The sequence below is a fragment of the Arachis ipaensis genome, chromosome B04, assembly GCF_000816755.2.
Source record: "Arachis ipaensis cultivar K30076 chromosome B04, Araip1.1, whole genome shotgun sequence".
NCBI lineage: Eukaryota > Viridiplantae > Streptophyta > Magnoliopsida > Fabales > Fabaceae > Arachis > Arachis ipaensis.
The window spans coordinates 82,466,788-82,481,447 of record NC_029788.2 but is presented as its reverse complement, the minus strand read 5'-3'; the positions used below and the strand labels follow the sequence as shown (position 1 = coordinate 82,481,447).

At 36.7% G+C, this 14,660-nt stretch overlaps 1 long non-coding RNA gene across 2 annotated transcripts in view; it reads left to right on the top strand.

The window, feature by feature from the left end:
* Positions 7,632-14,660, top strand: part of LOC110271106 — an 18,022-nt gene continuing 10,993 nt past the window's right edge. The window contains exons 1-2 of one of the 2 annotated variants that reach the window (XR_002361248.1): positions 7,632-7,709; positions 7,845-7,954. This is a non-coding gene — a long non-coding RNA (uncharacterized LOC110271106). Of the gene's footprint in view, positions 7,710-7,844; positions 8,191-14,660 lie in introns of those variants that run through there. The other variant, XR_002361247.1, reaches the window with a different exon arrangement.

The window sequence follows — 14,660 nt, the reverse complement described above, 5'->3', positions numbered from 1 at the left end:
ACTGAGATTTACAAGGATGATCATAGCTTGCTTCAAGCCGACAATCTCCGTGGGATCGACCCTTACGCACGTAAGGTTTATTACTTGGACGACCCAGCGCACTTGCTGGTTAGTTACACGGAGTTGTGAGAAAAGTGTGAGATCACGATTCCGTGTACCAGTTGGGAAACGGGAAAGAGAGATTTGGTGGGATTAATGGGATATGATAGGGTGATGGGAGGTCTGATTGGTATATGGGGAGGAATGGGAATGGAAAAGTGGGTTGGGAAAAAGAGGGAGTGGGAGGTGTGGATGTGATAGTCAAATTGGGTTAGACCCATTGTTGTTACCATTGGCAATGTTTAAACCCTTTTTGTCAAAATCAAATTCTGCGTTGGCTCCATAACGTTGTAAAATTTGTGCCATCTGGGGTGTTAAACGTCCTCCCTGGCGTTTAACGCCAGTGCTGGAAATTATTTTTTTTTAAATTGAGGGACGAGGCCTTTAACGCCCTATGAGGCATATGCTCCTTGGGTTTTGTACCATCCAGGGCGTTAAACGCCCTCCCTAGCATTTAACACCAGCACCCTAGCTTCCAATTCAGGCGCTAAATACCCAGCCTGGCATTTAGTTCCTAAATCGTTGTAATTCTACCTCGATTTGTGTGCTCCTCGATGCTAAATACCCAGCCTACCGTTTAGCGCCACCCATTAGAGAGCTCCTTGATAATTGTGCCATCTCTAGTGCTGAACGTCCATCCTGGCATTTAGCGCCAGATCACTCAAGTAAAATACTCTCCAAAGTGTTATGTTTCTCTTCCAGATTTCTCCTATTCCTACTCTAACACTTTGTATGACCACAAACAGAATTAGACCAAGGAAAACAAAAAAAAATATCAAAAATAAATAAAAATGAATGAAAATTCAAACTGAGCATGAAATCAAAGGATACTAAGGGTTGGGCTATCTCCTAGCAAGCGCTTCTTTACCGTCACTAGCTTGATGGTCAGCCCTGCTAAGGCGAGGGTTGATCATAGTGATTTAGCTCCTCATCTCTCACTGTGAATATTTTTCCTGCGTTCTCATGGATTAACTCAATATGCTCAAGAGATAGAATCATGTTCACTGTATTAGGCAAGCTTGGGCTTTTAGTCAACACCACTTTCATTCTTGGTGAGAAATCTTCAGTGGAAATCATTTTGTTTCTCCATTTCTTGGGTATTTTCTTCTTGGAAACTTTCTCCTTGGTGGATGATGTGCACCCAGCACCAAACTTAGGTTTGATGTCAAGGAGAATAATATCGACACCAAAGGAGGCTTGAGTTGCACACTCTGTTTTACTCATTAAGGGATTCTTGAAGACTTGAATTAGTGAGTTCATCCTTCATGCATCTATCTTCTTCACTTGAGTGTTTTGTATGGATTTAAAAACCTTGAAGATTAAAATTCCTCATGCACCCTTAGAACAAATTCACATTTTTTCACATCAATCAGAGCTCTCTCAGTGGTTAGAAATGGTCTTTCCAGGATTATAGAGGCGTTTTCATCCTCTCTCATGTCAAGGATTACGAAATCTGCTGGGAGGAAGAATTTTGTCACCTTGACTAAGACATTCTCCACTATTCCATGTGCATGTTTTAGAGACTTGTCTGCCATTTGTAATGTTATCCTTGTTGGTTGTGCCTCTTTAATTTGCAACTTCTTCATCACAAACAATGGCATTAAGTTGATACTTGCACCCATATCACATAAGGCTTTGTCAAAGGTCGTGCTCCTAAGGTGCATGGAATCTAAAAGCTCCATGGATCTGGAATCTTCCTTGGCAGTTTGCTATGAATGATTGCACTACATTCTTTGGTTAGGACTACAGTTTCATCTCCCTTTATATCCTTCTTCTTAGAGAGTAGATCCTTCATGAACTTGACATAGAGAGACATTTGCTTCAAAGCCTCAGCAAAGGAATATTGATTTGCAATTTTCTAAATACTTCCAAGAACTTTGAAAATTGCTTGTCTTAGGTCTCCTTTTGAAGCTTCTAAGGAGATAGCATATTTCGCATGTACTCAGGTGCTTTGGGCAATGCCAAGTGTTTCTCAAGATCAACTGGGAAAGGATTTCCCGGATGCTCTGGGGGAGGGGGTATGTGCTATAGTATCCTCAGTCTTCTGTGGGGATTCTGTGTCCACTAATTCCTCAATAACTTGTGCTTTTTCACTTGTCACTGGTTCATTTACTACTATGATAGCCTTGAACTCTTCTCTTGGATTTGTCACTATGTCACTGAGAAGAGTGTTAGGAGGCCTTTTAGGTATTTGCTTGCTTAACTGATGTAACACCCTTACTTTTAACACCTCATGATCGTACTAAAACTTCAGGGGTTACTTACCTCTAAACCTTTAATTTGATACTATATTTATTTAATATTGAGCCTTCACAAATATGAATCCAAACTTTAATGCATAGACTTATTTACAATCTTTCAAATACAAATCCTATCCCTCTAATGGTATTAATGCGCAACATAGAGACAGTGTCCAGGTTAGCTACTGGACATGTCGGGTTGGCTGTATAACCAACAAATGAGCTCATTAGCCATAGGACAGACATTCATTATATGCATTTGTATGCTTTGTTTGAGTTTGAATTTGTTTGGGTTTGCCTAATTGCTTAACTATTATTAACTGCTATCTGAGCTATTTGCTGTAACTACGATCTATACCTGTATTTTTCTTGTCTGTTTTTCCTGTGTTTGTTTCTGCTGTGGTACCTTGAGATTGGATATTGATGATGAGATGATGATTTGATTGCTGGATTTGTTTGAGTTACTTGAGTTGGAGGCCATGATTGGTTTTTGATTGAGGTTTTAAGAAAGTATGTGAAATCAAACTGGTTTAGCATAGATTTAATGAACCTATGTTTGGAACAGATTGGTAATTCATACAGTCCAGGAAATTAGTTACTATTCATTTATAAGAAAAGAAAGGCTTTGGTTTTCTGGATCTTTAAATATTGGTTTTTAAAAAAGTTTTTGGATGTTTAGCTGTTGGTTTTTAAAGTTTTAGAGATTCGTAGGACGAATGAATATCACTGCCCTGAAATCAATTCTTCTCTTTATACGTATCTTCTTATAGAAATTCTTAAACCCTCTACTGAGAACCCTTTCGATGATGATGTTCTCACTCCCCTACAGAATTTCTTTTTCAATGACAGGTTCAGGAAGCTTTAGCGTGAAGCCATGACCGACTATAGAGCTTTAATGTATATATATAATTTCCCCTTGATATTTATTGTTTGGTTATTAGAGGGGTAGGATTTGTATTTGAAAGATTGTAAATAAGTCTATGTATTTATGATTATGTGAATATGATATGTGACTATGTGATTTTAAAGTAAAGACTTTTCGCGTTAATAATTAAAGTTTGGGTTCATATTTGTGAAGGCTCAATATTAAATAAATATAATATCAAATTAAAGGTTTAGAGGTAAGTAACCCCTGAACTTTTAGTACGATCATGAGTTGTTAAAAATAAGGGTATTACATTATGGTATCAGAGCAGTTCATCTTGATTAGAGCCTTGGGAATGGACTGACTGTGTTTCATTGCATACTCTAAGTGTCTGCCATGTTATAGGTCTTGTTTGGGTGAAAAGAATTAGAACTTAATGCACATGACTCTCCATCAATTAACAATGTTAGCTTACCGTTGCATATCTGTTGATGTTAACTCTGGCCAACTTAATGTTGATGGCTTATGTGAATGGGGAAGTTAATAGGTTATTATAGACAAATTGGAATTGATAAGTAATGGGTAATGCGAGTCACGTGGTTCGGGAATGCTAGAGTTCGGTTTTCGTGTTTGGTTTCAGCTTGTGATTCTTGTTTGCGTCGCTTAAGTTGGCATATCGTTTCTTCTTTACTATTCTCATTGAAGTTCCTTGATTCGGATTCCTTCCTTAAACCACGATTGAACCATTCTTCAACCATATTTTATTATTCGTCCATAACCTTTCTTGATTGTATTCCTGAGAGTTTGCTTGAGTCTTTCAAAAATATCTGTCTTTATCATTGATTATACTCTTTTTTATGAATCATGCGCTCATTTGATCTGATCTTGAACTTGTTTTAGCGGGATGCACGATTCTTAAATCTTGAGCAGTTTGAACCTTGAAAGTTACAATTCGAACTAGGCTAACTATATAATTTGATTCTTTTGCTTCATGTCTAATGTATAGCTTGATCTGACCATGTCCTTGATTATCTCTTAAATTCTCGACATCATAGTTCCTGACCTTGAATTCTTCTTCGTGATTTGTGTATCTTCTTGACGTAAACTGAGCTTGTTTTGGTGTGATATGTCATCCCTTACAGCCTATTTCTAGAGTTCTTGTTTTATATTGAAAAAGTTTTGAATTGACTCTTTTCCTGCCTAATTCTATTCCACAATCATCCTTCGAATTTTTATGAGATCACTTTTAATTTAGCATATACTTCCCTACATGGATTCAAAAATTTCTTTATATGGTTTAAATCTTTTTATTTGCAACGCTTCGCCTATTTTTTTATAGACATGTGAAAACAATTTCTACCTTAGATTTCCTTTTTTGACTACAACTTGATTTACTTCCAACCTTATCACAAATTTTATACGTATTCTTATGTGATTTTGCATCTGAGTATTTTTCAAGACTCTTGAGAGAATATTTTTTCTCATAGCTCAATTAAATTTTATTTTACAAACTTTGCGTATCTTATTTTAATTTCGGTTGTTTTGATGCAATACTTTATTTAAACTTTTCGTATTTCTTTTGAGAAAGAGAGTTCATTCTTTTTTGGAATTATCCATTCTTTATAAACGCTATCATTGATTTCTAGTATTCTTTTCAACTTAGATCAAACCCATTTTAAATGAATGTACCGTTCTTCCTTTTGATTGTTCCTATCGGAGTTCTTAGATTCAAATTCCTTCTTAGGATTACAACTTGATTTTCTACTAATCTCGCTTTTGTTTTTATGTAAATTCTTATTTGATTATGCAAAGTGTCTTTCAAGGTTTTGGAGGAAATATTTTATCCTTAACCTAACTAATTTTTATTTCACAAATCTTACATAATCTAGTTCGACTTGAATTTGTTTTAACATGACGCAATATTTACGTTTTTACTGATTTTCTTGAATTTTGTAAATAATTGCCCTGTTCTCCTTTGTGGTTTCTATTGGAGTTCTTTGAAATCAAAATTCTTTTCTATCTGCATTTCGATTCTTCCTTCTGGCATACTTCATGACTTTGACCATTCTTGTTTATTGGTGACTTGAACCATTCTTTCATATTCTTGTGAACTTGTGCTCCTCTGATTTGGTTTCAGCTTATCTTGATCTAATTTACCACTATCATTTTCTTGTTTTCTTTGGAGTTTCTAAATACAATATTTCTTGTTAAGATATGAAATGACTCTTTTTGGAACATTTTCTCATGCCTGCACATCGTTGCTTAATTGTAATCCTACACCTTCTTCTGAATTCATGTGAATCATATCTTTGTTGCTTATTCTTCTCCTCCTAAGATTTGTATCTCTTTGAACATACTTGCGCTTATCTAGTGTCACGCGTGGTCCCTAGAGGTAGAAACCGATGCATTAGCTCTTCAGGGAATGACTGGTAGATGAGGAGGTGAATCTTGCAAGTCCGAGACGCTGCAAGTTAGGACGTTTGGGTTTGACAAAGAAATATCATTAAGAGGAAGTTCAGTAGCTCAATATTTGTAGGCTAACGACTCGCGGTAGATAGTTAAGTGATCGAGCAACGAGAAATGGTGGTGCCGCATTGATGTGCTTGAGTGCATATGGTTCTTAAAATAATAAGATTGATTGATTAGACTGTTGCTTGATGACGAGTGAGTTTAAAACCTTGATTAAGTTTGCTGGAAGTTAAAATTAACAAATGAGCGAGGATAGAGATGAGAATTCGAAAGGAATGAAAGTTGAAGAGCTTTCTTATATAAGATAAAATGTTGGGAATGACGTCGGATATTTGAGAGGACTTGAAACAGAGTGATAAGCAAGTTAGGAAGCAGTGAAGTTTTTCGATTTGTTAAACAAATTAGAGCGAGTGAACGCCACCCACAATATCTTAACATGAACCCATCAAGCCTATTTTGAGATTTTTGTATCCCGTTATGCCATCTTTTCCCTGTTTTACAATAAGCTGAAGCTATAGACCTTTTATATCTAAGTCTTATAGTTTATCCGGTATTTGAAAATTTATATATATGCTGAGACTTCTTGTTTTTCTAAAGTATTCAAAAATAAAGTATTAAAACTGTGTAATATCTTGTGTATTGCTTTAATTTTCGAGGACGAAAATTTTTATAAGATGGGTAGAATGTAAGATCCAAAATTTTCTGAAAATCTTATAATGAGTTAATTTTAATTTATTTATTCATTAAAGACCTTATTTTCAAAAATTATTTTATTAAAGATAATTAAATAAAGTTTTGATAATTAAATTAGAAATTTTATTTAATTTTATAATTAATGGATAATTTTTTATATTTAAATTATAAAGTTTGGTAGTTATAAAATAATAAGAATTTTATAGATTTAGATTAAATAATTGAGATGTTGAGACTTAACCCTTTTTGGTTCTATAATAATATCATTTATATAGAATTATTGGCAACTCATATATATAATGTAAATGGCGGTGCATAATAAAATCACAAGACAGGACAAACAAAATCCAAACTTATTATAGGCAAACATTGCAATTGCATTTATCTCGGCACTTTGGACATTTTCAATCATCCAAAAGGCCTATTTCTTCAATTTTCAATTTATACTTAATATATATAAATCAGAACAACTATTATATACAAACTAAACATAAAGAAAAAAAAAAGGGGGAAAGTGGAACAGGGAGGAAGGAAGGAGAGGGAAGGGGGACGCGTGAGAGAGAGAGTTCACAGAGGAGAAGAGCGCGCCGGTCAGGGAGGGGCTGTTGCCTTGCCGCTACCACGCTCTGCCCTATCTTGCATCGTCACTCGCCACCGACCTACCTTGAAGCCGCCGTCGCGAATCAGAGCTAAGGCGAGAGAGAGACCCGAAGGAGGAGGGAACCGTGTGTTGCCACCACGCCCAGTCGCATTCTCACCGTGAAGCCCGTGTCGCCGTCGAGCCCAGACGAGAGAGGGGAGATGCAGGCCTAAATGTAACAGCCCAGACCACCCGCTAGCACGATATTATCCACTTTGGCACACAAGGCCTCACGGTTTTTCCTTTGACGATAGGGATGATAGCCGAAGCCCCCCACACTCACTCATCAAAACGCGTCATGCTAGGGAGAGTTATCCACACCCTTATAAGGCAAGCTTCGTTCCCCTCCCCAACCGATGTGGGACCTTACAATCCACCCCCCTAAGGGAGCTGGCACATCGATTCGGGCTCCGGCTCTGATACCATCTGTAACAGTCCAGACCACCCGCTAGCACGATTTTATCCGCTTTGGCACACAAGACCTCACGGTTTTTTCTTTGACGATAGGGATGATAGCCGAAGCCCCCCCACACTCACTCGTCAAAACGCGTCATGCTAGGGAGAGGTATCCACACCCTTATAAGGCATGCTTCGTTCCTCTCCCCAACTGGTGTGGGACCTTACACTAAACCTCAATGAGCTAGGAAGAACCAGTGCCACCGCTGTGCCGTTGTCGTGGACACCGTCATTGCCACCATTGTTGGTAACCGCCAGTGGAACTCTCATCGTCTTGGTAAGCATTTCATTCTAGAGCCTCTGAAATGGGTATTCTGTTATGTTTGGTTAAAGATTCTGAGATTTTGGTAACATAGGATCGATTCTTGGTTGTTACATGTAGCGATTGGAGTTGACGTTGTGCTGCAAGGGTGGAATGGGCTATGGTTGTGGCTGCCGAGGTCTTAAGCCAAGAGAAAACGGAGCTTGTCGCGTAGTTAAGTCTTGATCGAGGTAGGGGTGGTTTCCTTAAACTCATTTTATTTTCGAGAATTGTTATAAATCGATATTGATGCAAAAATATATTTTTGGTGATTATATTAGTCTTATGAATTGACTTGAGTTGCCTTTAATGGATGTAAATGCTTGTTTCAATGGTTTATTGATTTATTGAAGATGTTTAGTCAGGTTTGTACTTTGTTTAAGGTTGTTATGATGATGATTGGATTGTGGCTGTTTCTGATTATTGAGTTAAAAAGTTGGTTTGATTAAATACTATGAAAAGTTATTTTCTCGATTTGAAGTTAATTTGATATTGAAAAGAAACGGATATTGGAAATGGGTTTTGTTGATTTATCGAATATGATTCTGAGATTTGGAAATGAATTTTGATATTAAAATTAGTTTGATTTATTGGAAATTATTGTAAAGGGTTTGAAAAAAATGGTTTGGTTAGGATCCAAGAAGGGTGGTAGAGTCTGAGTTTTAGAGGAGATACTGCCGAAATTTTATAAAACTCTGGAAATTTGTTTGAAGCATTCTTTAAAAAGAAAATTGGATTTAAGAATCATATTATTTCATTTCAATTTATTACGAAAGAATTGTTTTAAGTTTGATTTGCTGAGGAAAGAAGTATGTTTCAAGTTCAAATTATTTCGAAAAGAATTATGTTTGAGTTCGATTGTTAAGAAAATAGTTACATATGTGATTTTGATTTATTAAGAAAATCTTGATGTTCTGCATATGATTTATTAAGAAAAGATTATTCTTTGAGTTTCAATTTAGTAAAAAAAGAATTATATTTTGAACGTGATTTGTTAAGAAATGAATTATGTTCGATTTGAAATTATTGATGAACGTAGTGAGAGGTGTGATGGGAGGAATGATGATGATAGAATGCGAATGAAGAATAATGAGGTTATGATCTTAAAGTATGACTTATGAATGATTATGAATGAACTGGAATGAATATAGTAAATAAGTCATGATTGAGGATGTTTGATGATGAATATATGTTTTCTCTCTGGTTGTAAGGGTGACAGGGCACCTAATCCCTCTAATGGTGACAGGGCACATAATCCTTCTAATGGTGACAGGGCACATATTCCCTCTAATGGTATTAATGCGCAACAGAGAGACAGTGTCCGGGTTAGCTACTGGACATTTCGGGTTGGCTGTATAACCGACAAATGAGCTCATTAGCCATAGGAGAGACATTCATTATATGCATTTGTATGCTTTGTTTGAGTTTGAATTTGTTTGAGTTTTCCTAATTGCTTAACTGTTATTAACTGCTATTTGAGCTATTTGCTGTAACTACTATCTATACCTGTGATTTCCTTGTCTGTTTTGCCTGTGTTTGTTTTTACTGTGGTACCTTGAGATTGGATATTGATGATGAGATGATGATTTGATTGATGGATTTGTTTGAGTTACACGAGTTGGAGGCTATGATTGGTTTTTTATTGAGGTTTTAGGAAAGTATAAAAAATCAAGCTGGTTCAGCACAGATTTAATGTACCTATGTTTGGAACAGATTGGTCATTCATACAGTCCAGGAAATTAATTACGATTCATTTATAAGAAAAGAAAGGCTTTGGTTTTCTGGATCTTTAAATATTGGTTTTTAAAAAAAGTTTTTGGATGTTTAGCTGTTGGATTTTAAAGTTTTAAAGATTCATAGTGTAACACCCTAATTACCCTAGGCCTTACCTCTAGCCATAAAGCAAAGGTTAATCAGAGGTTACAATAGTCCTAAGGCTTATATATATTTATATATAGAAGAGAATGATATATTATAGAAGCCTGATGAAGGATTAAGCTCAAAGACAGAATTACAAAAGCATGTAACATTCACACGAAGCTAACGCATAACATACAAGGTATAGGTATAAGAGAATAAAACATATATAAATATAAGAATATAATAATCAAAGAGAACTAGCCGCAGCTTGCAGAGTTTAGGCCGACTAGTTACAAATAGAAAGATACAGAGTTTTAGAATTAAAAAAGCTTATAGAACCTATCTCTCAAATAAGCCTCTAAGGCCATAAAGATAAATATATAAAAGATGTGAGAGCAACTATAACAAGGAAAAACATAAATAAACCAAGGAGGAATCATACTCCGCTCTGTCACCATATCCGCAATCTCACCGAGGTGGACTACGACCTGTATTTGAAAAATAACAACAAAGTATGGAATGAGAACCGGAGGTTTTCAGTATAGTAACAGTGCCCAATGATGTAAGATGCAAGGCCCCGGGACACCGAAGGCAATCCTAGAACTTAACATCGCATACGGGTATTCAAGCTTAGAACAAAATAAATAAATACATAAAGAACTTAAATCATAAATCGGGTTATCTAAACTTAGGAGAATTCTAACTAATACTAATCACACCGCTGTATCCCACAGCCTTCGCCAACCTAACCTCCGTGCGATCCCATCACCACCGCCTACCTAACCTCCTTAGCACCAGACAAACACAATTAATGCAAACAAATAAAACACAGATAGTTTTCATATACAGCAAGCAATTCAAGAAGCAAGTAGGCATGTTATACAATTAGGCAAGCTCAAGTAATCAAAGCAAACAAGCATATAGAAGATGCATATGATGAATGTCTATCCTATTGGCTCGTGATATCACTTGTCGGTCCATAAATGCCAACTCGACACATCCTTTCGGATGTAGCTTTTCCGCTGCACCCTCGGGTATAGTGCCAGGCACACTCTATTGACCCACGGATATAGTGCCGGACACACTCTATTCACCCACGAATATAGTGCCGGGCACACTCGCATGCGTAACCCAAGGATATAGTGTCTGGCCCACTCTTGCAGCAAAAAAGGTTATCAATCATAATCCAATCCCAAGGACAAGATACCCTGCACACTATCATAATTAACCCAAGGATATAGTGCCTGGCACACTCTCAACATCCTTCAAGATCATTCATTCTTTTTTGAGTCCTTAGCTCATCACAACCATCATCAAATTCATAATTTTCACTCCGAACTCAGCAGTTCATCAGTTTCTCAATTCATTGTCGGTCATGACCCAGTTCACTACTCTTCCTTCTCTCTCAACCAGACTCATCCTCAATACCCTAGAAACTTAGACCTCCGTTCGCTAACTTTTCAAAGTATTCATCAACTAAAACCCTTAGGTTATTTCCCATGTTTCCATACTCAAAATTAAGCCCAAAAGTCTTAAAATGATGTTAGAGAAGCTTACAGCCTTGTTGGGAAGGTAGAATAGTTGAAAACAAGGAAAATTTGAGAAACATGGCATGTGCGTGCGCACGCCCCGGAAGTTTCAAAACGTGTGTGTACGCACAGGTACCAAAATTCACAATGTCTATTCACTCGCACCACCTGTGCCAGCGCCCCCAACAAACTGACCTCCCAACGTGTGTGTGCGTACAGGGTTGTGCGTACGCACAGGTTGTAAAACTTCCTTGGTGTGTGCGTGCGCACAAGGCTGTGCGTACGCACATACCAGAAATCACAAAATTCTACAACTCTGCAGAATTTCATATTTCGACACCAATCTTTGAATGATCATAACTTCCTCTACAAAAATCCAAATTTCACAAACTTTATATTGATTTGAAGAGTTTTCAATGAACTTTAATTTAAAGCAAATCCCAACCAATTTTGAAAACTGAGTCTCAAGTTATGATCCATCAAAGTTCACCAAAAATATGTTTTTACCAAAAACCTTAAAAACTTACTTTTACCAAAACTCTCATTTCAAAATCAAACTACTCACAATCCAAATACTACCAAATCAACACAAAAGCTCATACCACTCATTTCTCAATCTCAACTATCAATAATCTCCCATTTACTCTATCCTACACTATCAAAATCATTATTCTCCAACAATCAAAAATCATCACAAATAATCCTAATTCTCCTCATTCATCAATACCATCTCCACAACTCATCATTAATTATCAACCTAACCAACGACGCTCAACAACATTACACATCAACAATAATCCACCAACCTTAACATAACATCAACCACAAGATTCAATATCCAAAAATCATCATCAACATACATCATCACACATCATCATCATCAATATCCTTTATTCCAAACCACCACAACATTTTACATTAACTTATTACCTTAAATTTCCATAGCTCTCATTATTCACCAATATAACTAATCACCATAAATACTCATCAATACCCATAATTCCCAACAATCACCATCAACCACACTAATCCAATATAACCAACAATTACATCAATTCACATATAATTATTCATACACCAATATCATTCAATCCTATCTTAGGGTCAACTAGCCTAAGTGTTCAAAAACATTACATATTACAAAAAGAAAATCGAAACCATACCTTGGCTGATTCCCAAACGCTCCAAACACCAAAACGAAACTACCAAACTTGATCCAAAGCCTCAACCAACTCCAACAAACACCAAAGCTCAAACTAACAATACATATATCTCCAAAATCAAAACCTAAGATACATAAAACAACTAAACACAAGGGTTTAGTGAAACCTTACCTTACCCAACGAGATTATGGGTAAAATTCAATATTACCCGCTACTAGAGATCACCTAAACAAGCAACATCACAAAACTTGCTAAGAAGCCAAACCCGAAAATACATAGAATCTAGGGCTGAAAACGGGGGATGGAGTTTCAAGTTCTGATAAACCCATATTTCATATATATTTTGTGCTCAATTTAGGTGATTTATTCAACCCTTCACTCACTTATTCATGTAAATTGCATGGTTTTACTTTCCCTTCCTTATTATGTGATATATGTGAAAAACATGTTTCCTATGCTTAAACATAATTATTTTAATTACCCTTTATTACCATTAGATGCCGTGATTTATGTGTTAAGTAGTTTCAGATCTCCTAAGGCAGGAATGACTCAAAGGATGGAAAGGAAACATACAGAAATGGAAGGAAAGCACAAAGTGGAGTTTTTGAAGAAACTGGCAGCGACGCGAACGCATGGACGACGCAGCCGCATGCCCAGCGCGAAAAGGCAGCGACGCAAACGCGTGACTGACGCTGACGCGTGCCTTGAACAGAACGTAGATGACGCGTACGCGTGACCGAAACGAACGCGTGACAAGGAAAACTCCCAGATGACGCGATTGCGTGACCCACGCGGATGCGCGACTGACGCCACGCACCGGAAATTGCAAAAAACGATCCCAGCGATTTCTGAAACCTTTTTGGCCCAGATCCAAGTACAGAAAGCACAGATTAGAGGTTATAAAGTGGGGGAATGCATCCATTCAAGATAGGTCTTCAATTATTCACTTTTCATAGTTTAGATGTAGTTTTTAGAGGGAGAGGTTCTCTCCCTTCTCTTAAGTTTTAGGATTAGGATTCCTCTTAAAGGATTTAGGACTTTTATTATTTCAACTTACAATTTCTGCTCAATTACCAGGTTCAATGTTCCTTTTATTTATTTTTCCAATTTAATTTATGAACTCTTCCATGTTACATTTGATATCTTTATTAGTGCAACTTGAGGTATTTCAGAATTATGATTGCTTTCCTTTATTTATATAAATAATTTAGATTTTTCCCTTTTGGCTTTAATTGATCAATTGGAGACTCTTGAGTTATCAAACTCATCGTGGTTGATAATTGTTATTTTTGCTAATTGAATTGGATTCCAATAACTCTAGTCCTTTCTTAGGAATTGGCTAGGATCTGAGGATCAAACTAATTAGTCCACTTGACCTTCCTTTGCTTTAGTAAAGGTTAACTAAGTGGGATTAAAACCCAATTATCATCACCATTGATAAGGATAACTAGGATAGGAATTCCAGTTTTCATACCTTGCCAAGAGTTTATTTTACAGTTATTTATTTATTTTACTTGTCATTTAAATTACTTGTTCCTCACTTTCAAAACCCCCAATTTACAAAACTCATAACCAATAATAAGAACACCTCCCTGCAGTTCCTTGAGAAGACGACCCGAGGTTTAAATACTTCGGTTATCAATCTTAAAAGGGTTTGTTACTTGTGACAACCAAAACGTTTGTAAGAAAGGACTTTTGTTGGTTTAGAAGCTATACTTGCAACGGGAATTTATTCTGAATTCTAGACCACGCAAAGGTTATCTCTTCAAAATGGCGCCGTTGCCGGGGATCTGCAAACGTGTGCCTTATTATTGGTTATTGTAAATATTTTCCTTTTAATTGTTTATTTGTTTTTGTTTTTTCCCTTTTATTTCTATTAGCTACTATGAATTCTCACCCCTCTCGCTTTGAGTTTGGTTCTAAATCTGTTGAAAGGAGTGGAAGCTATAATAGGAATATGCATCAAGGTCTAAGCAGTCAAAGATGGATGGAGCCAAGAGGATCTGATCAACCCTTTAGGCAACAACACCCTCCAAGATATCATGGACGAGGACCACTATACAATGCACACCAAGCTAATAGACATGGTAGACCACCTTGCAATTACCAACAAGCCCCACCCTGTGCTTATAGACCATCCTCTCAACATAACTTCGAACCACCACACTCACAAGCTCCTTTTCACCATTCACCACCGTATGATCCTTATTTACCCCAATTCCAATCCAATTACTCCCAAACACCACCACTTCCCTATGTACCATGTCCATATCCATCACCTCAAGAATCACAGGCTCGCCTCAAGGAAACAGTAGATCAACTTCATATAACCCTTCATCAGCTGG